The 27,045-nt window shown below is 44.2% G+C and overlaps 1 protein-coding gene and 1 non-coding gene across 2 annotated transcripts in view; one reads left to right on the top strand and one right to left on the bottom strand.

Moving 5' to 3' along the window:
• LOC126278183 (uncharacterized transmembrane protein DDB_G0289901-like) overlaps positions 1-27,045 on the bottom strand; it is a 101,482-nt gene that overhangs the window by 26,797 nt on the left and 47,640 nt on the right. The gene's annotated exons all lie outside the window — the stretch shown is intronic.
• On the top strand, positions 20,678-20,750 carry Trnat-cgu (transfer RNA threonine (anticodon CGU)). Its single transcript has one exon. It is a non-coding gene; the product is annotated as a tRNA-Thr (tRNA).

Consider the following 27,045-nt stretch of genomic DNA (forward strand, 5'->3'; position numbering starts at 1 on the left):
AAGGGCGTGACTTCAAGAGTGTTAATCATTTATCACATTCGAGAAGTCCCATACAAAGAGGGACTGCTGTCTGCATCGATCAGTTGAAAATGGCTTCCTGTCACAGAACTGAATGGAATTTCGGAAAGCGATGAAAGTAATTGTAGACAGTACATCAGACATGTCAGCCGGAATCTTGTTATCCCAGCACGACGCGCAGGCCGTGGCAGTCGTGTGTGGCCACTGATCTGGAAACGGTTCGTGGTCCCGCGTGTGACGGCTTACGACAGTCAAGCAGCCGAGTTGGGTCGCGGGTGATGGAATTGGGGTGGGCGGGGAGGGGGGAAGGGAGGGGGGGATGGCTGAATCACAGCAGCTCCTACACGGGGTCCATACAGCAGACGGCGCTGTGTTACAAGAGGTGAGGAGAGGTGTCGGAAACTGGCAGCTGCTGCGCTACACGGAAACCCACTCCCTAGTCCGCAGCCGATCCTGTCCTTCTCTCCACAGAGCTTATCGACCGCCTCTCGTCGCCTTTGAGGTCTGCCTCCAGACCCTTTACGTGTCTCAGACGCCCATCGGCTGGGCACAAAGGGCTCAGGAAGAGTTCTGCAGCCGGGATTGCTTACTGTCCTGGAAGCAAAAAAAAAATACTCTTCCGCTTTTGATGTTAACTCTGTCTTCTCTGATATGTTATCTGCCTTACTGTTCAGCTACTTTCTGTTCCCCCATAAGAGAGCGATAGCGTGGAAATTATTGACCAAGAAGTTCAGGACATATATCCCTAATCTCTTAAGTGAAAACCAAAAGAGACTAATACTCCGCTAGTATACCAGAGCTTCAGTAACGTCACAGTAATGCGCTGTAATTTGAAGTTATGTTCGGTAGACAGTAGACACAATAACCACTCATTTAATTTGGTACAATGCAGAAAAAAATGATCAACCATTCCGCAATTTCTTTAATTAGTTTATACGGATGGATAACATTGAAAACATTGAGATTACGGAAAAAGTAACAGATGAGGCTATAAAACTACTAGATGAAGAAAATGCGCCTACAGGTGAAAGGTGTCTCACTACATACACTACTGGCCATCAAAATTGCTACACCACGAAGATGACGTGCGTACTACAAACGCGAAATTTAACCGACAGGAAGAAGATGCTGTGATATGCAAATGATTAGCTTTTCAGAGCATTCACACAAGGTTGGCGCCGGTGGCGACACCTACAACGTGCTAACACGAGGAAAGTTTGCAACCGATTTCTCATACACAAACAGCAGCTGACCGGCGTTGCCTGGTGAAACATTGTTGTGATGCCTCGTGTAAGGAGGAGAAATGCGTACCATCACGTTTCCGACTTTGATAAAGGTCGGATTGTAGCCTATTGCGATTGCGGTTTATCGTATCGCGACATTGCTGCTCGCGTTGGTCGAGATCCAATGACTGTTTGCATAATATGGAATAGGTGGGTTCAGGAGGGTAATACGGAACGCCGTGCTGGGTACTAACGGCCTCTTATCACTAGCAGTCGAGATGACAGGCACCTTATCCGCATGGCTGTAACGTATCGTGCAGCCACGTCTCGATCCCTGAGTTAATAGATGGGGACGTTTGCAAGACAACAACCATCTGCACGAACAGTTCGACGACGTTTGCAGCTGCATGGACTATCAGCTCGGAGACCATGGCTGCAGTTATCATTGACGCTGCATCACAGGCAGGAGCTCCTGCGATGGTGTACTCAACGACGAACCTGGGTGCACGAATGGCAAAACGTATTTTTTTCGGATGAGTCCAGGTTCAATTTACAGCATCATGATGGTCGCATCCGTATTTGGCGACATGGTGGTGAACTCATATTGGAAGCGTATATTCGTCATCGCCATTCTGGCATATCACCCTGCGTGATAGTATGGGGTGCCACTCGTTACGCGTCTCTGTCACCTCTCGTTCGTATTGAAGGCACTTTGAACATTGGTCGTTACATTGCAGATGTGTTACGACCCTTGGCTCTACCATTCATTCGATCCCTGCGAAACCCTACATTTCAGCCGGATAATGCACGACGGTATGTTATCCGTCGTGTAAGGGCCTTTTTGGATACAGAAAATGTTCGACGGCTGCCGAGGCCAGCACATTCTCCAGTTCTCTCACCAACTGAAAACATCTGGTCATTGGTGACCGAGCAACTGGCCCGTCACAATACGCCAGTCTCTACTCTTGATGGACTGTGGTATCGTATTGAAGATGCATTGCCAGCTGTACCTGTACACGCCATCCAAGCTCTGTTTGACTCTATGCCCAGGCGTATCAAGGCCGTTATTATGGCGAGAGGTGGGTTTTCTGGGTACTGATTTCTCAGGATCTATGCACCCAAATTACGTGAAAATGTAACCACATGTCAGTTCTAGCATAATATATGTGTCCAATGAATACCCGTTTATCATGTGCATTTCTTCTTTGTGAAGCAATTTTACTGGCCAGCAGTGTATAATTACTGGGAGTGTTCAATAAGTAATGCAACACATTTTTTTCTCGGCCAGTGTCGGTTGAAAAAACACTGAATTTGTTGTGGCACATCGTGGAAATTTCCAGCTTCATCCTCTATAGTTTCATAAATTTCCGACACGTGGCGATGCAATACATAGTCTTCGAAATGCGTCGGTAACGTAGGTGCTTTCCAAGCAGAGACTTGCTAGGGTGTTTCTTTTGGCGGAATAACAGAGCACGGCAGACATTCATGGGCGCTTGCAGAACGTTTACGGGGACCTAGAAGGGAACAAAAGCACGGTGAGTCGTTGGGCGTGGCGTCTGTCATCATAGCTAGGTCACGGTAACCTAACCGAAGTCCCACGTGCCGGATGGCCGCCCACAGCTGTGACTACTGCAATATTGGAACGGGTGGACGCTGTCGTTTGAGGTGATCGACAGATCACAAGTAATGCCTTGCTGCTCAACTGGACGTCTCTCTTGGTAGTGGGGACACTCTCGTAGCAAAGAAAGAATTGCTTGCGTGTTACGAGGCTGATCGAGACAATTTTTGGTCGAACATCATCACAGGCGAAGAAACAAGGGTTCATCACTTCGTACTGGAAACAAAATCATCCATGGAGTGGCACTACACCAGCTCTCCTCTGAAGGAAAAGTTCAAAGCTGCACCTTCAGCCGGTGAAGTCGTTGCGACGGTCTCGTCGGACTCTGGAGGGGTTGTTCTGTTTGATATGCTCCCACATGGTGCAAAGGTCAACAGTAAAGTGTACTGCACAACCCTCGGAAACTAAAGCCATGGAATGCAAGCTCCTACTCTGTGACAACGAAACGCCTCACAAAAGTCTTCGCACCTCAGAGGGGCTCACAAGACTTCATTGGACTATCCTTCCTGATCCACTCTATAGGCTCAGACTTCGAACTTTACGATTGCATCTGTCTGGCTCAATGAACTCCGCGAGAAGCAGTAGGTCGATGATTGGGAGGTTACTGAGGGCTCTGGCATCGACCAGTAGAGTTGTACCATGAGGGCATATAGGCCCTCCCAGTAAGGTGGCGTTAGATCGTTGCAGTGAAATGAGATTATGTTGAAAAATAGGGTTTTTTGGCCAAAAGAGTGGGGCATAATAAGGTTATTGGAATCCTAAATAAAACCAACATTCTTTCAAAAGAAAATATGCGTTGCATTACTTATTGGACACTCCTCTCCCCCTGAAGGTCCTGGGGTTAGAATAGACCTGAGGTATTCCTGCCTGTCGTTAGAGGCGACTAAACGGAATCTCACACGTTTTGGCCATTATGTGATGGCCCCCTGTAGGGTCTGACCCTTCACAGGAAGGGCGCCTTACATGGTGCATCGTGTCCATCATGCACTGAGACCTCTCGCAGCCTTCGTCGATGTGGTTCTGCATTTCCGCTCATTCTCTAGCTGTTGAGTGAGGTCACCCTCCTAAGGGCGTTTTCTTCTTTCCAGTGGGCAGTATCACTTTCTGCACTGACGACGATATTGGACTTCTTACCTCGTTTGCACTTGATATCCAGCGCAGTAGCCAGTCTGTTGTGGTGGGGGCGCCATGTACCCTGTTGGTTCGAGCCCCCTGAACACACAAGGATTGCTCTGCTGATGACTGCACTGTTAACTCCCTGACTATGCCAAGGAGTACATTCCCCCCCCCCCCCCCCTGCGGGTTCGGGGGTTATAATTGACCTGCAGTATTCCTGCCTGTCATAAGGGGTGACTAAAAGGAGTCTCCAACGTTTTGGATTTTCAGTGATTGACCTCCCCCTTTTCCAGATTTCTGTTGATAGTTCGTGCCATTTGGGGAAGGACGCTTTATGTGGTGTTTTTTGTTTGTCCATCGTGCACCAAGATCTTGCATGCTAATTACTGTTGTGTGGCGCGCTGTGCACCAAACATCTTACAGGTTGCCATTTCTTGTGATCCACCGAAAAAACTTTTGGCACCAGTTTGGCACACACTTTTCGCATCATCAAATTCTCCGACACAATCCTCCACACCGTACTCTGACTGAGTCCCGGTTCATCGGCAATTAATCTAGTAGTAAGGCGACGGTCGTTGTATAAAAGTTCTCGCACTCTCTCCACATTTTGATCCGTTCGGCTTGATGATGGCCTCCCAGAGCAGTCGAGGTCTTCAACATTCCCGCGGCCATCTTTGAAAGGTTTGTGCCACATGAAAACCATTTCACGGGACATGGCTTCTTCCTTAAAGGCCCCTTGAATCATACCGAGAGTCTCCGTGGCGGTTTTGTTCAGTCACACGCAAAACTTAATCGCATAACGCTGCTCCATTTTCGCCTCTCCCGCTTTTCGACCGAGGTCAATGACACGCACTCAGGCTGCAAGCCATGCGCACTCTCCAGGGTTCCGGAGGCAACTGGTGCAGCGTCAGTTCGTTCCCTGAGACCCGCACTACTCCCTCTCCCCCCCCCCCCCCCCCCCCCCCCCCTGGCGGAACAGGTTCGCGCGCGCTCCCCTACTCAGAAATGAATCAGTCTTGAAACTTCTGAATCACACCTTGTATACAATTTGCACAGAGACGAAACGGCAATTACGCTTAACATTAGATGGGTAGATTGCGCAACTAATGACAAAGTAGTGAATAGAAGTGGGTGAAAAGAGATTTTTGCTAGAGCTTGCCTAAAACCGACTCGTGGCGAAACATATTAAGACCTTCTGGTGACAAACAGACCCGAACTATTTGAAACAGTTAACGCAGAACAGGGAATCAGCGATCATAAAGCGGTTACTGCATCGATGATTTCAGCCGTAAATACAAATATTAAAAAAGGTAGGAAGATTTTTCTGTTTAGCAAAAGTGACAAAAAACAGATCACAGATTACCTGACGGCTCAACACAAAAGTTTTGTCTCAAGTACAGATAGTGTTGAGGAACAGTGGACAAAATTCAAAACCATCGTACAATATGCGTTAGATTAGTATGTGTCAAGCAAGATCGTAAGAGCTGGAAAAGAGCCACCGTGGTACAACAACTGAGTTAGAAAACTGCTGCGGAAGCAAAGGGAACTTCACAGCAAACATAAACATAGCCAAAGCCTTCCAGACAAACAAAAATTACGTGAAGCGAAATGTAGTGTGAGGAGGGCTATGCGAGAGGCGTTCAATGAATTCGAAAGTCAAGTTCTGTGTACTGACAGACTAAAGGTCGAAATAATAAATGTCTTTTTCCAAAGCTGTTTCACAGAGGAAGACTGCACTGTAGTTCGTTCTCTAGATTGTCGCACAGATGACAAAATGGTAGATATCGAAATAGACGACAGACGGTAGAGAAAGAATTAAAATCGCTCAAAAGAGGAAAGCCGCTGGACCTGATGGGATACCAGTTCGATTTTACACACAGGAACTTGCCCCCCTTCTTGCAGCGGTGTACCGTAGGTCTCTAGAAGAGCGTAGCGTTCCAAAGGATTGGAAAACGGCACAGGTCATCCCCATTTTCAAGAAGGGACGTCGAACAGATGTGGAGAACTATAGACCTGTATCACTAACGTCGATCAGTTGTAGAATTTTGGAACACGTTTTATGTTCGAGTATGATGACTTTTCTGGAGAATGGAAATCTACTCTGTAGGAATCAGCATGGGTTTCGAAAAAGACGGTCGTGTGAAACCCAGGTCGCGCTATTCGTCCACGAGACTCAGAGGGCCCTAGACACGGACTCACAGGTAGATGCCGTGTTTCTTGACTTCCGCAAGGCGTTCGATACAGTTCCCCACAGTCGTTTATTGAACAAAGTAAGAGCATATGGACTATCAGACCAGTTGTGAGACTGGATTGAAGAGTTTCTAGATAACAGAACGCAGTATGTCATTCTCAATGGAGAGAAGTCTTCCGAAGTAAGAGTGATTTCAGGTGTGCCGCAGGGGAGTGTCATAGGACCGTTGCTATTCACAATATACATAAATGACCTTGTGGATGACATCGGAAGTTCACTGAGGCTTTTTGCAGATGATGCTTTGGTGTATCGAGAAGTTGTAACAATGGAAAATTGTACTCAAATGCAGGAGAATCTGCAGCGAATTGACGCATTGTGCAGGGAATGGCAATTGAATTTCAATGTGCTGCGAATACATAGAAAGATAGATCCCTTATCATTTAGCAACAATATAGCAGGTCAGCAACTGGAAGCAGTTAATTCCATAAATTATCTGAGAGTACGCATTAGGAGTGATTTAAAATGGAATGATCATATAAAGTTGATCGTTGGTAAAGCACATGCCAGACTGAGATCCATTGGAAGAATCCTAAAGAAATGCAATCCGAAAACAAAGGAAGTAGGTTACAGTACACTTGTTCGCCCACTGCTTGAATACTGCTCAGCAGTGTGGGATCCGTACCAGATAGGGTTGTTAGAAGAGATAGAGAAGATCCAACGGAGAGCAGCGCGCTTCGTTACAGGATCATATAGTAATCGCGAAAGCGTTACGGAGATGATAGATAAACTCAAGAGGAAGACTCTGCAGTAGCTCGGTACGAGCTTTTGTTACAGTTTCGAGAACATACCTTCACCGAAGAGTCAAGCAGTATATTGCTCCCTCCTACGTATGTCTCGCGAAGAGATCACGAGCATTAAATCAGAGAGATTACAGCCCACACAGAAGCATCTCGATAATTCTTTCCACGAACAACACGAAACTGGAATAGAAGGGAGATCCGATAGAGGTACTCACTGTACCCTCCGCCACACACCGTCAGGTGGCTTGCGGAGTATGGATGTAGATGTAGATGTAAAAGAAGAATTCAGATGGTAGTACACGTTCTGAACCACTTTTGATCAACCTAATATTGGAGGGAAGTGTGCATGGTAAAAACTGTTGTGGGAGCTGTGTAGCACTTGTCACAAACTCAGTCGATCAACATTCATCCAGGGGAGCAATTTACTGTTTGTAGTTTGTAACTGGTATCTATTTGCAGAAGGTTGTCACCGATGTAAACAAAACATTAGAAAACTGACGCAATTTCAAATTAAACTCTAAAATAAAATTTTTAATTCGCAAAGCGGCTACGAAATTATGGATAATTGGGAGTTAGTAGAAAAAATAACTGATAACTGGTGAATATGAATGTGAAGTGTTCGTTTAATCTTGACATTGAAGGTGCTGGGTTTGGATAAAATGTGGTACGGAAAGAAGTGTTGTTTCATCGAGGAGGGAGAGATATGTTGTTACGTGCCGGATTGCACGTACGTCCACTGCGAGAAAGCGGAGAAGGCGTATAAGCGGAAAACAGACGAGTGCTCCACGCGACTGGTTCCACGGGGACAGCCGAGCACGTACGATTGCACCTGTGACGTCATCGCCTCGCGGAGTTCTGCGTAAGCCGGCAAAGGCCAACGAGGCTAGGGCCACACGGGCGTTGCGTTCTTGCAGACGGAGTTTCTGCAGCCACGCGGCTAGCTGCGGAATGGAATGCGGATGGCTAAACTTCGAGTCATCTGCTGTGCCTCTCAAAAAATTGTCTTATGTAAAATATCAACACTGTATCAGACTGTGTAGTCAGTGGCTCACTAAAACCTTTATCTTACGCGTAAAAAATTATAAGTCAAGGTTCTTGGACTTGCGCGTGTTCTGCGCTATGCAGTCTTCCTCGTTCCATTGTGAGGAAACTATGTTTCTATCAATCTTATAGTCTTACGTCGCAGTTTGATAATGAACTGGCTTTCTATTCGTTATTGCCCACACTTACAGTGATTCGTCGAAGAAATTAAGACACAGCGCTTATTTTGAAAATGTTGTCGCTGGCCAATATATGTTTCGTGCTTTTTAGACTATATAATGCTGTGTACCAACGGTTTTTGGCCGCAACGGACTACAACGCACCACACTTGAGTCTATCGCCACTTATCGTGTGGTGTTGTGTCTCTTCTAAAACAAGTGCCAAGAACCCAGTTAGTAGCATACACCTACCTCAATGTTTTCACTGCTTCTGAACAAGATATCTTCACTTTCTTTGTATATTTGCGACAATAATCCCTAATGTTTCGTCACTTTTGTTGAACCTCCTGGCCTACAGGATAAAAAAAAGAAACGGAAAATCAACATCAACATCAAAATCTGTAACATCATTAAATAATGATAAATGTTGACCATAAGTTTTACATATCTCTTTCGTTTAAGGTTATTTGGCAACTTGTTACTTTCAAAATGTTGCAAATGGCTCTGACCACTTTGGGACTTAACTATATAATGCTGTGTACCAACGGTTTTTCGCCACAACGGACTACAACGCACCACACTTGAGTCTATCGCCACTTGCCGTGTGGTGTTGTGTCTCTTCTAAAACAAGTGCCAAGAACCCAGTTAGTAGCATACACCTACTTCAATGTTTTCACTGCTTCTGAACAAGATATCTTCACTTTCTTTTTATATTTGCGACAATAGTCCCTAATGTTTCGTCACTTTTGTTGAACCTCCTGGCCTACAGGATAAAAAAAAGAAACGGAAAATCAAAATCAACATCAAAATCTGTAACATCATTAAATAATGATAAATGTTGACCATAAGTTTTACATATCTCTTTCGTTTAAGGTTATTTGGCAACTTGTTACTTTCAAAATGGTGCAAATGGCTCTGACCACTTTGGGACTTAACTATATAATGCTGTGTACCAACGGTTTTTCGCCACAACGGACTACAACGCACCACACTTGAGTCTATCGCCACTTGCCGTGTGGTGTTGTGTCTCTTCTAAAACAAGTGCCAAGAACCCAGTTAGTAGCATACACCTACTTCAATGTTTTCACTGCTTCTGAACAAGATATCTTCACTTTCTTTTTATATTTGCGGCAATAGTCCCTAATGTTTCGTCACTTTTGTTGAACCTCCTGGCCTACAGGATAAAAAAAAGAAACGGAAAATCAACATCAACATCAAAATCTGTAACATCATTAAATAATGATAAATGTTGACCATAAGTTTTACATATCTCTTTCGTTTAAGGTTATTTGGCAACTTGTTACTTTCAAAATGGTGCAAATGGATCTGACAACTTTGGGACTTAACTTCTGAGATCATCAGTCCCCTAGAACTTAGAACTACTTAAATCTAACTAAGCTAAGGACATCACACACATCCAAGCTAGAGGCAGGATTCGAACCTGCGACCGTAGCGGTCGGGCGGTTCCGGACTGTAGCTCCTAGAACCGTTCGGCCATCCCGGTCGGCACTTGTTACTTTGTTGAGCTGTACTGTACGTAAAGAATTGGCGAGTCAACAGCCAGTGACATAGTGAGAAGCGAGTAATGTTCGATTTTGGGCTGCGCGAGTGAAAAGTGTCTGCCTTAGCCGACAGAGAACGACTGGAAGAACATTGGAAACGGATTCCAAAGCGTGCGAATGTCCCGAACTGCGTAGGGGCAGTCGATGGTAAAAACATACGACTGGTGAATCCAAATACGAGTGGGTTAATGTTTTACAATTATAAGGACTTCTTTTCCATTGTTTTTCAAATAGTGATCAAGTTTACAGATTTGTTTTTGTCAACAATGGCTCATTTCAAAAAGATTCAGACGGAACAGTGATTATGACTTGCGTACAACGTCTGAACGGAAATACACTTTTCATACTAAGACCTCTGACTTGCGAAATACTAGTGAGATGACTACGCCGAATGTGTTTGTTGGTGAGGAAGCATTTGGGCTCTCAGAACACCTAGTACGGTCACATGTAGGTAGATTGTTGCGCGTGACAAAAGAACTTTCAACTACCGTTTGTTAGTGGCTAATAGGTGCGATGAATGTTCCTTCGTAATGTCGTCAAATAAACGCGAAATCCCGTTTGCTGTTGGCATAAATAGTTTTCTGTATAATTGTGTATATTTAAGAGATGAGCATCAAATTGAGGACAAATTTACTGTGAAAGGATATGAGTCTGCCACAAACTTGGATGTAAGAACAACAAATGTGTCAACAATAATAAACAGAGACGTAATTGCTAATTATTTTGTAAGTGCTGGTAAAGTACTTGGAAAAACAGAAAAATTTGATGTTTTATATGAAACAGAATAAGAGCATTCATAAGCATTTTGCTTTATACGCACAATTTTATTAATTTCATTGCTATTGTCGGTAGCTGTACCTGTAAATTTGCCTGAGAGATAATAAAAAACAAGTCTGTTACTGTTGACTCTTTATTACTCTCTCCAAAAATCCGTTTTGGAGCAGTGTTTACTAAAAGTGTAATGTTTCATGTTCTACACTCCTGGAAATGGAAAAAAGAACACATTGACACCGGTGTGTCAGACCCACCATACTTGCTCCGGACACTGCGAGAGGGCTGTACAAGCAATGATCACACGCACGGCACGGCGAACCGCGGTGTTGGCCGTCGAATGGCGCTAGCTGCGCAGCATTTGTGCACCGCCGCCGTCAGTGTCAGCCAGTTTGCCGTGGCATACGGAGCTCCATCGCAGTCTTTAACACTGGTAGCATGCCGCGACAGCGTGGACGTGGACCGTATGTGCAGTTGACGGACTTTGAGCGAGGGCGTATAGTGGGCATGCGGGAGGCCGGGTGGACGTACCGCCGAATTGCTCAACACGTGGGGCGTGAGGTCTCCACAGCACATCGATGTTGTCGCCAGTGGTCGGCGGAAGGTGCACGTGCCCGTCGACCTGAGAACGGACCGCAGCGACGCACGGATGCACGCCAAGACCGTAGGATCCTACACAGTGCCGTAGGGGACCGCACCGCCACTTCCCAGCAAATTAGGGACACTGTTGCTCCTGGGGTATCGGCGAGGACCATTCGCAACCGTCTCCATGAAGCTGGGCTACGGTCCCGCACGCCGTTAGGCCGTCTTCCGCTCACGCCCCAACATCGTGCAGCTCACCTCCAGTGGTGTCGCGACAGGCGTGAATTGAGGGACGAATGGAGACGTGTCGTCTTCAGCGATGAGAGTCGCTTCTGCCTTGGTGCCAATGATGGTCGTATGCGTGTTTGGCGCCGTGCAGGTGAGCGCCACAATCAGGACTGCATACGACCGAGGCACACAGGGCCAACACCTGGCATCATGGTGTGGGGAGCGATCTCCTAAACTGGCCGTACACCTCTGGTGATCGTCGAGGGGACACTGAATAGTGCACGGTACATCCAAACCGTCATCGAACCCATCGTTCCACCATTCCTAGAACGGCAAGGGAACTTGCTGTTCCAACAGGACAATGTACGTCCGCATGTATCCCGTGCCACCCAACGTACTCTAGAAGGTGTAAGTCAACTACCCTGGCCAGCAAGATCTCCGGATCTGTCCCCCATTGAGCATGTTTGGGACTGGATGAAGCGTCGTCTCACGCTGTATGCACGTCCAGCACGAACGCTGGTCCAACTGAGGCGCCAGGTGGAAATGGCATGGCAAGCCGTTCCACAGGACTACATCCAGCATCTCTACGATCGTCTCCATGGGAGAATAGCAGCCTGCATTGCTGCGAATGGTGGATATACACTGTACTAGTGCCGACATTGTGCATGCTCTGTTGCCTGTGTCTATGTTCCTGTGGTTCTGTCAGTGTGATCATGTGATGTATCTGACCCCAGGAATGTGTCAATGAAGTTTCCCCTTCCTGGGACAATGAATTCACGGTGTTCTTATTTCAATTTCCAGGAGTGTATTTTTAGTCATGTATCACTCTCTCCAATAACGTAATTTTCCAAGACAATCATGTGACTTTAATTCATAAAAGGCGAAGGAATCGATATCATTACTGTTGACCGAACCAAGAGTGGGAACAGTGGTCTTTGCCACACCCTGTAAGAAATTGTAATGCATACTGCCATCCATGCTTGACTATTATCGGCCATCCATGCATTTATTGTGCATTTTTATAATAAAATAATTAACAAATTAGATATACATATTGTTAACATAAATATATACATTGGCCAAGTTTTCCAGTATCCAGCCACCGATCAGTGCCTCAGAAATCACATTATTGTGAGTTTTAGTGAATATTTTATCTGCGTTGCCCTTAGTTCCATTTATTTGCTTTTAAATCTCGTTACTGAATTCCATCATAAGTGCCGCTGATTTAGTATTTTTGCTAGATGGTGTCAGAAGAAGCAAGATGTAACATGCTAACATCAAGAAATATTTAGTTTCTCAAAACCTGTCACTTTAACGAATCTCTAAATGAAAATGGGTAACACTTTTCGGGATACTATATCGCTAATTCTTTTGTAATTCCAGCTGATATTGTAACACAGAGTGACAATCAATAACTTCACTGAGCGATAACAACGCTGAAGTTACTGATGACAGTGCCACTAAAGCAGAGTTATTAAACACGCTTTTCCGGAACTCCTTCACCAAAGAAGACGAAGTAAATATTCCTGAATTCCAATCAAGAACAACTGCCAAGATGATAAACATAGAAGTAGATATCCTTGGTGTAACAAAACAGCTTAAATCACTTAATAAAGGCAAGGCCTCCGGTCCAGATTGTATACTAGTCAGGTTCCTCTCAGAGTATGCTGATAAAATAGCTCCATATTTAGCAGTTATATACAACCACTAACTCACAGAAAGATCCGTACGTAAAGACTGGAAACTTGCTCAAGTCACATCAGTACCCAAACAGGGAAGTAGGAGTAATCCGCTGAATTACAGGTCTATATCACTAACGTCGATTTGCAGTACGGTTTTGGAACATATACTGTATTCGAACATTATGAAGTACCTCGAAGAAAACAATTTATTGTTACATAGTCAACACGGATTCAGAAAATATCGTTCTGTGAAACACAACTATCTCTTTATACTCATGAAGTAATAAGTGCTATCGACAGGGAATGTTAAATTGATTCCATATTTTTAGATTTCCAGAAGGCTGTCGACACCGTTCCTCACAAGCGTCTTCTAACCAAACTGCGAGCCTACGGAGTATCGCCTCAGTTATGCGACTGGATTCGTGATTTCCTGTCAGGAAGGTCACAATTCGTAGTAATAGACGGAAAGTCATCGAGTAAAATAGAAGTAGCATCCGGCGTTCCCCAAGGAAGTGCTATAGGCCCTCTATTGTTCCTTACCAGTATTAACAACATAGGAGCCAATCTGAGTAGCCGTGTCGGCCGGAGTGACCGAGCTGTTCTAGGGACTACAGTCTGGAACCGCGCGACCGCTGCGGTCGCAGGTTCGAATCCTGCCTCGGGCATGGATGTGTGTGATGCCCTTAGGTTGGTTAGGTTTAACTAGTTCTACGTTCTAGGGGACTGATGATCTCAGAAGTTAAGTCCCATAGTGCTCAGAGCCATTTGAACCATTTTTTTGAGTGGCCGTCTTAGATTGTTTGCAGATGATGCTGTCAGTTACCGTCTTGTAAAGTCATCAGATGATCAAAAAGACTTGCAAAATGAATTGGATAAAATATCTGTGCGATGCGAATAGTGGCAATTGACCCTGAATAAAGAAAAGTGTGAAGTTATTCACATGAGTATTAAAAGAAATCAGCTAAATTTCGATTACGCGATAAGTCATATAAATCTGAATACTGTAAATTCAACTAAATACTTAGGGATAACCTAAACTGAAACGATCACATAGATAATATTGTGGTAGAGCATACCAAAGACTGCGACTCATTGGGGAAAAAAAAATCTACGGAACATAACATCTGAGGTCATCAGTCCCCTAGAACTTAGAACTACTTAAACCTAACTAACCTAAGGACATCACATACATCCATGCCCGAGGCAGGATTCGAACCTGCGACCGTAGCGGCCACGCGGTTCCAGACTGAAGCGCCTAGAACCGCTCGGCCACATCGGCCGGCCAGTGGCAGAACACTTAGAAGGTGCAACAGGTCTACTAAAGAGACTGCTTACACCACGCTTGTCCGCCCTATTCTGGAGTATTGCTGAGCGGTGTGGGATCCGCATCAGGTGGGACTGACGGATGACATCGAAAAAGTTCAAAGAAGGGCTGCTCGTTTTGTGTTATCGCGAAATAGGGGAGAGTGTGTCACAGACATGATACGTTAATTGGAGTGGCAATCATTAAAACAAAGGCGTTTTTCGTTGTGACGGGATCTTCTCATGAAATTTTCTCCTCCGATTGCGAAAACATTCTGTTGGCATCCACCCACATAGGGAGAAAATTATCATTACGATAAAATAAGAGAAATCAGGGCTCGCACAGAAAAATTTAAGCACTCGTTTTTCCCACTGGAACGGTAGAGAGACAGCTTGAAGGTGGTTCATTGAACCCTCTGCCAGGCACTTTATTGTGAATAGCAGAGTAATCACGTAGATGTAGATGAACAGGACACATTGTGGAAAACGCTTTGTAGCTACACAAACACACACTCACACAAGCCACGGAGAACACAGCACTGCCCATTGTCTGTCAGTCGGCCACTCCGATCCGGTCCCAGTATTGACTGCCTGTTGTTCGCTGACCACTCTTCGCATACTTGCCGCACCGCCTGTTTGAACTGGCCAACTGATTCTCGTGGTCCACTGCACTGCGGCTGCCGCTGTGCGATTTTCGCCTCGCAACGGGCGATGACGCTGGCAAACGGCGGAATTCCGCAGCCGCATACGTGTCGCCCTGTGTGGACTACCGCATCCTCCCCTTGCGCCATTGGAGTGCGTACATTTACCGTGAAGAAGACGTTCTGAATATATTCCACTCGCTTCACCCCAATGGTTCTCCGCATGAGCTCTACGATCAAGACTCAGAAGTTGAAGTTGAAACGGACACACACACACACACACACACACACACACACACACACACAGGCCGTGCGCAGTGCAGATAAATACTGGCACAAAAAAAATTAAGAACGGAATCGGCACGCGACAGACAATAGGATTTAAACTTGACAGTGGAAAAACCGAAACAGAAGGGAATCGAAGCATTTGAAATATGATGCTACAGAAAAACGTTGAAAATTAGGTAGTCTGATAAGATTAGGAATCAGGAGGTTCTCTGCAGAATCGGTTAAGACATACGGAAAACACTGACAAGAAGAAGGGTCAAGATGATAGGACGTCTGTTACGTCAGTGAATAACGTTCTTGTTACGAGAGGGAGCTGTGGAAGGTAAAACTGGTAGAGAAAGACAGAAACTGAGGACGTAAGGTAAAATGCTGCTACTCTGATCTGAATTTCTTGGCGGGCCGCATCAAATCACTCACAAGACTTAAAAAAATAATAAAAAAATAAAGATTATAAAACAGCACGGACTTCGACACGAATGCGTTTCACACGGGAAAGAAAATATGGAAGGAGCGATTAAAGGGGAAGGGGCAATTAAGATTAATCTTAATTTGACCATGCGAGAATATTGAAAGTAAAATGGACCTAATTTTTACTGACATGCGTCTAATTCTAAAATAAAATTTTTATCCACCCAAGTAGCTTAGCACTCGTCGTAGCACCATTTGATTAAATACACCAAACAGAATACGTTTAAATTTGATTGACCGTTACAGCCTTTTCTCATACCTTTTTTTTATGGACAAGTGCATTGAAACTCATACGGAAAGGGAAAGCGCCTGAAATAGTGTCGAAACTGTTGCTTCATTTTCAGCAAGACGGGATCAAATATCTGGAAGAATATAGTTAAATCGGATGTGAAAATATGATCGCACAAGCATCATATTAGTCGAAAACTTGATGGTTAATGAAACATAACCGAACTGATGTTTTAACCTTGTGAGGCATAGGCCTGGTGTTGGCCTTTTACTCAAATTTTTTAATCAACGTCGAAGGACGTCACGTGTAAATATTTCAATCTTGCATTCCAGTTTTTATGAGGACGTGAAACATGAGTGGTCATGAGATTCGATAGGTGCTGTACTTATTTTTATCTTGCTTACATCCTTCTTCAACATGTTTTCAGTACTACATTCTTTCCTCCATCTAACATTTCTCCTTAAGGGAACAGTTTTTGGTGCTCCGTGTGGGGACCTCTGAACTTGGTTTTCTGATGCGTTCTGACACACGCGGACCTTGACAACATTCTTTCGGCAGGTGATCTCCGGGACAGACACAAGAGTCTGGCGCTCACCGGACCAAGGCGAAGCCGCTTAAAAGCGGAAACAATGTGGACCTTTGATGCCAGTTTCAGTGAAATGCAGTCCGCACAATAGTGAAGCAGGTCGAAACGAGCGATCCCGATTAATCAGAGCAAAAGTGGAGTAAGAGACAGCTGACCTGAAGAGCAACAAACATTCTGCTCGAAGGCAGCTGTACACCACTCTCTAGTCAAAAGAATGTGGCCTCGACAATACTCCGCGATATTCCGACTGAGAGTGTTCCATGGAAACGAAGACCCTTAAAATTTTCCTTTCCTCTTTCCAGAAGTCTCACGAGCAGGGCGAACCACCGTATCACCGTGGGAGTCAGACCACCCGGCTGCTGCTTTGTTCAGAAGTTGCTGATTGGTTGGTCCAGAGACATCATTCTGGTGAGAGGGAAAAGTTCATTGTACACTACTGGCCATAAAATTGGTAAACCAAGAAGAAATGCAGATAATAAATGGGTATTCATCGGACAAATATATACTAGAACTGACATGTGATTACGTTTTTACACAGTTTGGGTGCATAGATCCTGAGAAATCAGTACCCAGAACAACCACCTGTGGCCGTAATAACGGCCTTGACACGCCTGGGCACTGAGTCAAACAGAGCTTGGATGGCGTGTTCAGGTACAGTTGCCCATGCAGCTTCAACACGATACTACAGTTCATCAAGAGTAGTGACTGGCGTATTGTGACGAGCAGTTGCTCGGCCACCATTGACCAGGCGTTTCCAGTTGGTGAGGGATCTGGAGAATGTGCTGCCCAGGACAGCAGTCGAACATTTTCTGTGTCCAGAAAGCCTCGTACAGGACGTGCAACATGCGGTCGTGTATTATCCTGCTGAAATGTAGGGTTTCACAGGGATCGAATGAAGGGAAGAGCCACGGGTCGTAACACATCTGAAATTTAACGTCCACGGTTCAAAGTGCCGTCAGTGCGAACAAGAGGTGACAGAGACGTGTAACCAATGGCACCCGATACCATCACGCCGGGTGATATGCCAGTATGGTGATGACGAATACATGCTTCCAATGTGCGTTCACCGCGATGTCGCCAAACACGGATGCGACCACCACGACGCTATAAACAGAACCTGGATTCATCCGAAAAAATGACGTTTTGCCATTCGTGCACCCAAGTTCGCTGTTGCGTAGACCATCGCGTTCGCTTCTGTCTGTGATGCAGCGTCAAGGGTAACCGCAGCCATGGTCTCCGAGCTGATAGTCCATGCTACTACAAATGTCGTCGAACTGTTCGTGCAGATGGTTGTTGTCTTGCAAACGTCCCCACGATCCGTTACAGCCATGCAGATGAGATGCCTGTCATCTCGACGGCTAGTGATGCGAGGCCGTTGGGATAGAGCACAGCGTTCCGTATTACCCTCCTGAGCCTACCGATTCCATATTCTACTGACAGTCATTGGATCTCGACCAACGCGAGCAGCAATGTCGCGATACGATAAACCGCAAGTGCGATAGGCTACAATCCGACCTTTATCAAAGTCGGAAACGTGATGATAAGTATTTCTCCTCCTTACACGAGGCATCACAACAACGTTTTACCAGGGAAAGCCGGTCAACTGCTGTTTGTGTATGAGAAATCGGTTGGAAACTTTCCTCATGTCAGCATGTTCTAGGTGTCGCCACCGGCGCCAACCTTGTGTCAATGCTCTCAAAAGCTAATCATTTGCATATCACAGTATCTTCTTCCTGACGGTTAAATTTCGCGTCTGTAGTACGTCATCCTCGTGGTGTAGCAATTTTAATGGCCAGTAGTGTAATTCACTGTAATTGGAAGAGCGTTTTGGGGCTCCCCTACGACTGACCTCGAGGGAAGGAAATGACCACAGCCCCAAGTTGAGATGGGAAGCCAGAGAGGCGAAAACTAACAGTCTTATTTCAAGATGGCAAGTGATTTGGCCATTCGTGTTGTGAGTATAGAAGTTTTTCTCTTTGAACAGCTCCTGCCACGATGGAGCGCGGAGCCTGCAAGCACCGCCGCTGTACAGGCAGTGCTGCGCACACCTAAGGCTGCGATCACAGTGGGTCCGATGTCGGTGGATTCCGCCGACGACCGACATCGGCCGGAGACGGCCGATCTTTTCAAACCAGTACGCCGCTACGTGCAAGGCCACACTAAAGCCGATCCTATCTCCAGAATGTACAGACTTTGGACGACATTCTGTTAAGTTCAAATCAGTTTGTGAGTGAGTCGTGGCATCCTGAGGATGAAAATATCACAATCGGGATATAGTTCGCAATCTATGGATTGAAATCTCAAATAGACAAAATCTTTATTGGAAATTTTAGGCATGGGTTATAACCTCAAAAAATAATTTGTTCAAGTGAATATTTTATATGCTTATAACTACCGTAATTGATCTTTTTGTGGTAGGTTGTCATTGGTTGTCTACAAATTATTATTACTACTTACTGGCGTTTTAAGCCTGTAGAGTAGTGATTCCCTTAATATGAAGTGGTACCACATGTGGTGTGTATTTCCACTTTTAAATGTTGCAGGTTATCAGTATATCTAATGGTTAATTAATATATTCATTCAGAGCATAGAGCACGCAGGTGAATTCATTCTTTCTTACTCTTCACCTGCTTGTTCTGAGTAAATTCAATTCTTATGATATTAAAAATGTTCGCCAAACACCAAATAAACCTCAGTCTTAAGTTGTTTCCATATGAGAAATTCGGTTTGGACAAAATATAAATAAATACTATTGTTGAACATTAATAATGTTTGATGACTTTTTAAAACTTTCAAAACACAGAAATCCAAAAGTCATTGCTCTGCAGGTATTTGAATCTCTCTCGCAGTATCGACTCATGGTCACGTTACTATGACTGATAGCTACACTGGGTATAAAATCAGAACCAACACATCAGTCTCAACACTCACTGCTTTGTCCATCTGAAACTGAAACTGCTTCTTGTGACAGGCGAACTTTCAACAAGAAATCTAGTTTCTGACACGGCGCACCGTGTGTCTGTAGTTTACACTGGACGTCACACAAGTAATGGGGTTGCAATATGCACATATGGGGTGCTTCCGTAACAGTGTGCAAAAATTTAACGGGACATATAGGATGCTCCACTGAACAGTTTGAGGCAGGGCATCTAATGTCGGAGAAACCATCTCAAGGAGATGATACGAATAAAATCACATTACTGTGAACTTCTTTATTTACATCAGTTACAGTTAACTGAAAATACCATCATTGACACACTGATCGAGAGAAATAAACATACGTAGTGACGGATGATGTCCGTTAGGAAATCCTTCCCTGTACAGCCTTTCAGCAATATAGTTTATATTATTCCAAAACTCTGTTATAGGTAATGTAAATTTTTTTTTACTTCTGATGAAGGCTGCCTTAGAGCAGTTGAAACCTAGGTAAAGTTGAAAATTTTTTACCTGTGCAACCGAAGAGCTGTATTTTCAAGTAATATTAGAAGTAAGTTTCTTGTCGTTCTCACGAGAGTGAAGTAATCTGAGGTGTACACTTTTAAAGAATGTTTTGTTTCACTTATTCGAGTGGTACGCGCGCGTCAGCACGTCGCTTCCGGGATTCGGGAGGCGTACTGGCCGGATCGAATACGTCCTGCGGATTAACGACGAGGGCCGGCTTTCTGGTTTTTAGGTGGTTTCCCACGTCCCGCTAGGCGAGTAAAGTGCTGTTCCCCACGTCCTGCCTCAGTTACACTATTCGCAAACATTTCGATGTTTCACACGTCTGCATGGGATGAGGACGCAGGCAGACAGGGTACACAAATTCCGTCCCTGAGAGGAAATGTTGGTAACTAGATGGGAATCCGGCCACTCTCTGCTACAAACATGGACAACAGATTAACATGCTCTCTCCGCTAAGATGCGGGATAAGGCCACGAAAAAAAGAAAAATAAAGGATTGAGTGCCGCTTTCGTGATCCTTGTTTTGCTAACGAAACTTGTTCTAGACATGCTAATGTACCTGGAGAGGCATTTGAACAGTACTCCCCCAGACTGCCAGTACAGTGTCTTAACTACTGTACATAGTACCTCATTTGGCAATAACCTGCAGCGAAAAATTCATACAAATGTCGAAATCTCTGCGCCAGTCCGTAAGTCAGAGAATCATAACAGCTAATACTTACAGGCACCGAGCGAGGTGGCGCAGTGGTTAGCACACTGGACTCGTATTCCGGAGGACGACGGTTCAATCCCGTCTCCGGCCATCCTGATTTAGGTTTTCCGTGATTTCCCTAAATCGTTTCAGGCAAATGCCGGGATGGTTCCTTTGAAAAGGGCACGGCCGATTTCCTTCCCAATCCTTCCCTAACCCGAGCTTGCGCTCCGTCTCTAATGACCTCGTTGTCGACGGGACGTTAAACACTAACAACCACCACCACCACTTACAGGCAGTTTTTAATTGTGATTGTTGCGACTGTACTGGAATTATTGTCGGAAGGGGGTGAGCGAGATGGTGAGAGATGATGCTGAACTTCCATTCAGGACGACGACGAACCAATTAACTCTCTGGCCTGTGAGAGGGAACACCTATTAGGTCATTTAACTAGCCGCAACTAAAGCGCATGGGGAATAGACGATGAGGTAGATTGGAGAGGATAAGTTTCAAAACACTCCATCGGTCTACTAGAGGCACGAGGGTTATGAGTGCCCAAATTATTTAATAACTGCACCGCAGGAGCAAGGTTCCGCACTGCTATACGAACAGGTGCAAAACTTTGAAACACAATGAGTTGGCCGGAAATGGCCACTCTGCATTCGGTGCGCAAAGCAACTCCCTCTACACACGCTGCGTTAACAGGGCCGGTGCGAGTGTGAAGGCATTGCTAATTACGCATATAAAATTTTTTTCCTGATTTTCTTTGGATTTCTATTCTTTTTCTTTTGTTCATATGGGCATTTATAACTGTGATTATGTAACATTCTACTGTGGTTTTTAAATGTAAAGACGTAATTGTGATTATTTCGTTTGCCAATGGATAAATATGCTTCTTGCTTTGTACCTGTGGTAAAGTTTCTAAAGTTCTCTTTTGGAATATTATTAATTGTGAAAAATGCAGTCAATGACATTTATAAAGGTGTATGTAATTTACGATAACGATATAACATCTATAGACACGAGACAGCGATAGTGATATCGAGAGTTGAAAGGTTGTTGCGTAGTAGAGGGGATGGTGGGTGGCGTGTCTGTGAACCGTGCGCGGAAAAAATAGTACTGTGTTCCCTGAAAAGCATACGTAATTGTATGGACAGTGATACCGAACTATCAGATTGTTAATTCTCTTTACCACTGCGGTATGTAATGCCATCGCCAGCGAACTTTAAGAGCAAATAAACCGGACTGTGAAAGTGCTGCTAACATTACTTTGTTGTGGCCGACACGAACTGTGCCTTTATTCGAATGAACTTTGCTGGTATTGGTTTTGGGTGGTGGAACTGTTGTATATCACATTCTGTCAAACCATGAAAGTGAAAACTAATTAACTGTGCAATATAAATGGCTTTCAGTGACGTTGTCGAAGTTTGAAATGCGAGAACAGAGTGGACATTGTATACGGTGTGCTTCACATACATGAACAATTCTATGAACTTTGTATTTGTGGCTAAGACTATATGAATGTGACGAACCATGTAATTATGGACGATAGCGCCACGGACAGTGCATAAAGTGTAAAAACGAGCGATGTCTACCTCATGTACTTTGAAAGAGAGGACATGTCAACAACGTTCGTATACTGGCGTCTTGTGGTTTGCTAATCACCACGAAGTTAATGATACAGCTGTGCCGGAACTTTATTTGCGTTTCGCCGGAGAAGATTAACCAGCGGAACTGCCTGTGTCCTGCTCTCATCATCGTAACCCGCCGACATCGTGCTGCCCCACCCGACGCTTCGTATTCAACAAAAAGTTAAGGGTTTTCGCTGAACGCTATCCCCTGACCTAGAAACTTTCTTTCTCTATTAAAAGTATAAGAATTACGGACTCTGTTTAATTAAATTCTTTGTTTAGTTTGTTTGCTTTCTGCTAACGAAAATAAAATTACAATCAGTGAATGAAAAGTTGCCTGGTAGTCATTGTTGAAACACCAGTAAATATAAACTTCTTCCTCTCATTAGGACTAATTCTCCTTGCATGTCAAAATTATTGTAGTTTTTTTATGTAATATTATGTATTGTTATGAGACTAGATATATGAAAGTAACTAATAAGAGTATTTTGTCGCGAAATATGGCTTCGCGCGAAAATTACGGCGACTGCCATAATTGCTTGCGTTCTGACCAATAATGTAATAGCTGCTATTCCCGTATTGGTGCTTTTCCTGACGTGAGCGGGAATTATAAATGTTAGCAGTCGCTACGGTCGCAGGTTCGAATCCTGCCTCGGGCATGGATGTGTGTGATGTCCTTAGGTTAGTTAGGTTTAAGTAGTTCTAAGTTCTAGGGGACTAATGACCACAGCAGTTGAGTCCCATAGTGCTCAGAGCCACTTGAACTTGTTAGCAGTCAAATCACGTAGTGACTCTTTACCCAGTAATAAAAGTTTTTTGATATTGCATTGCTACTTGTCATAGTATTAGTATTAAGAGACACTGGTTATACTCAAAAGTGGGTAGATGTATGGTGAACCCCCCCCCCCCCCCCCCCCCCAGTGTTCATGCAATTATTAACAGTATTGTGTGTGATTCACGAAATTTTGTCACTTTTTCTAATTCCTTTGAAGTTTCAGAGAATATATACACAATTTTGTCGGTTCACGTTAATTTCAGAGCAGTTTCTCGTGAATATTAGAGTTTTCAGTTCATAAACAAAGTGAGATCGTGACCAATTCAGAAGTATAACAAAGAGTGTGGTTATCCAACTAGAATTTTGGATGACTTCACAGTTCAGATTTTGATAATTATTTTTCCTGTGGGTTGAGGTCATCACACGAGGCACTACGGTATCGACCTTGGAGCACAATGTTCAGTCAGCCCCCCCATCCCACCCCCATGGTGACACCATCCCTGATGTGTTAAGTAGCGCATACGCAATGATACCGCAGTGGCACGCACTGCTACCTGCGATCTATTATGAAGTGTCAAGTGTGGGTCTGTATTGTGTGGATGCCTGTGCTGGGTGCTTGTAGAACGTAGCGTCAGGTTTGCAGCACCACAGGCATATTCGCACGTCGGAGGCGAGGTATTGACCTAGTAGCACCGCTCACCTTCAGCCCTGCTCTGCACTCGAACGATTAAAGCATTCGAATTCCGAGCCAATCACGAATTCCCTGGCTGTATCTGTGATCGAACCTTGGTCCTCTATATAGCAGTGGCAAACGAGTCCTGCGCAAAATGCTGGGCATGCTCTGCCCTCAGTTTCCTCACAGCGGCGGCAGCGCCAACTGGCACAAGACCTGTCGGCCTCGAAGACGCTCGCCCTACTTCCGTCGTGCTTACGTCATCGACCTAGCATTATTAGTCGCAGTGCTCTCGCGTTCGGATAGGGCCGAGGTCGGCAACCTGCGGCTCGCGAGCCACATGCGGCTCTTTGGACATGAAGCTGCGGCTCTTTCGTTCCATACGCAGGTATTATTTATTTTATAAGAAAAACATTTTGATCGTTCTGAATCGATTAACGAGTATTAGGCACCATTTCTATCCCTCACAATCAGCCCATTGTTTTCTCTTTCCACCGCACCCCTCCCCCGGGACACTCGTCACTGTCACACCGCGATAAGCACGTTCTGAGTTCTGAAAGGTCCGTTCATGCCAGTCGGCCATCACCGCACACGGGAGGCGACCACAGGGTGAGACAAAAAGTGTTTCGTGTCTCAATTATTCATTTTAATAATTCAATTACTGGAAAATTATTTATTCTATCAAGGTTTGTATTTTTAATTGGGAAATATCGATGTAAAATGTTTTTTGATAGATTATATTTTGAAGCCCAGCTTTTCGTATGCATTTCCGTAAATATACGTTGACACAGTAAATAATTGCAAAACTTCTCATCTGCTATTTTCAATACCTGAATAATGATTTTAAAAATTCTTTATCGCAGGTTCACAGCAAGCATGGCACGTAAAAAAAATGAAAGAGAGAAAGAGAAAGAGAGAGAGAGAGAGAGAGAGAGAGAGAGAGAGAGAGAGAGAGAGAGAGAGAGAGAGGAGAGAGAGAGAACTGAAGAAGATCATCGAGAATTCAAGAAGGGATTGGAAGGTGTCTTTCGCTTTCATATGCAACTCAGTTGGCCTTCCGACTTGTCTCATTTGCCACGAAAAACTCGCACACAATAAGAAATCAAATTTAGATAGACACTTCTTTACAAAACGTACACAGTTTGCTAGTAACTATCCAGCCGGCGAAGAACGAAAAAAAGCTGTCGACGAGCTCCAGAAACAAGTACAGCAATCAAGTTCCATGTTAAGTAGCTGGACGTAATCTACAAGTAATGTTAATTTGGCAAGGCTCGTGGTATCACCAGACATGGCAAAAAAAAAGGCAGACTATCCCCAGAAGGCGAGTATGTCAAAGATTGTTTCATACGTGCATTCAAAGCCAACAAATCCACTTTAGCATTCACAGTAAATCCTCTCAACACAAATAGTAACGAAATCCATATTGAGCCATTTGGAGTTGATAGTGGATCTCTATAAATGCAATTGATCGATTTAAAAAGTAAAGCCTTGTTGAGTGGAAAATTCACAGAGTTGAAAAGCAAATTGTAAGAGTTAAAGTCCAGAAATGTATGCACATAACGCAACAGAAGTGGGCACCTTCAAAATAAATGCCGCGAGTTGAGGCAGTAATATTCGACGCATGGAATAGTCTTCCAGATTGCTACAGTGAGTTGAAGAAGTTGCCATTTGGAGTGCTGACTATCTTCGGATCGACATATTCGTGCGAGCAAGCGTCCTCTTGCATGAATACAATTAAAAGCAAAGTAAGGAGCCAACGAACGAATGAAAATTTAGAGTCGTCTTTGAAACTTAAAACAAATAATGGGCCAAATTTATCCAAACTTTTTAAAACCAAGCAAAGCCAACTATCCCATTGAATTTGTTCGCTCGAATGTATGTTATCTTTTTTTTCATTTTAAGTACATGTTACATTGTTTAGTCAAGTTCAAATTTTCTACTAGAATAACCATGCAAAACCATCGCCCCATTGAATTTGTTTGCTCAATTGTTTGTTATTGAAGTTCAAGTCAGTGTTGTAAGTGAATGCTTAAATGTTTTAATATTTACTTGAATAATAAGTGATTATGTAATAATACCATATATATATGTACTGTCTAATTTGTTGTGAAAAAACACTACTTATAGTATACGAATAAATATATATTTTTCTTATGAATGAATAGATTAGTTTTTTCGTCAAACACTTTATTAATGAAAGTACTATTTATTGTTGGCAAGACAACTTTTTGTGGCTCTTTAAAAACTTTGAAATTTTATAAATTGTAGTTTCTGACTCTTCTGATCCAAAAGGTTGCCGATCCTGGGAAAGGGGAAGCGTCGCCAGTGACGAGAGCAACCAGCCAGGAGGAGACTCGTAGTCAACCCAAGAGAAGTCATGAACAATGGATCGTCACATAACGCACCCGTTTAGTGAACAGTACGGCTACAAGCTACTGAAGTTTAACAATATCAATATTATAACGTACATGTAATCCCATACCCAGGGAACGACTATAGGGTAGCAGCTGCAGGAATCTTGCATCGACATTCTGGTCGTGGTTCTAGTAGAAGTGATTTGGCATTGCTTACCTCCGAGCTGTTACCAAGTGTCAAGTATGCATCTGTATTATGATGGGTGCTTGTAGATTGTAGAGTCATGTCTGTATTGTTATGAACGAAGGTAAGGGAGAGGCTGAAACGCGATACCAGTACACTGAGTTCTGCTTCCAAATAGCACCAAGGGAGCCGCCGAGCTTGACGTACCCATTCGCGGCAGACGATCATCATTAGTGTCTCTTGATCTCACTTCACGCGAAGAAGTTTGGAATTTAACCCAAGACGTCGGCGCGAAGATTGGTGGGCAGGAACTTCATGCCACTACCTCTTTTCCGTTTGCTGGCCGAGCACTGGCAGCGAGAAGATCGTACACCTCCGGGATTCGAACCTGCGTACGTCCGAGTCGAGCGCCACAGTACAGGCGTGCTTTAGCGATTTCAGCTACGGAGGCGGGTTATTGATATGATACGTCAAGCCTCTCCCCGATGTTATTCAATCTGTATATTGAGCAAGCAGTAAAGGAAACAAAAGAAAAATTTGGAGTAGGTATTAAAATTCATGGAGACGAAGTAAAAACTTTGAGGTTCGCCGATGACATTGTAATTCTGTCAGAGACGGCAAAGGACTTGGAAGAGTAGTTGAACGGAATGGATAGTGTCTTGAAAGGAGGATATAAGATGAACATCAACAAAAGCAAAATGAGGATAATGGAATGTAGTCAAATTAAATCGGGTGATGCTGAGGGAATTAGATTACGAAATGAGACACTTAAAGTAGTAAAGGAGTTTTG

Source organism: Schistocerca gregaria, chromosome 6 (assembly GCF_023897955.1).
Source record: "Schistocerca gregaria isolate iqSchGreg1 chromosome 6, iqSchGreg1.2, whole genome shotgun sequence".
NCBI classification, from domain to species: Eukaryota; Metazoa; Arthropoda; class Insecta; order Orthoptera; family Acrididae; genus Schistocerca; species Schistocerca gregaria.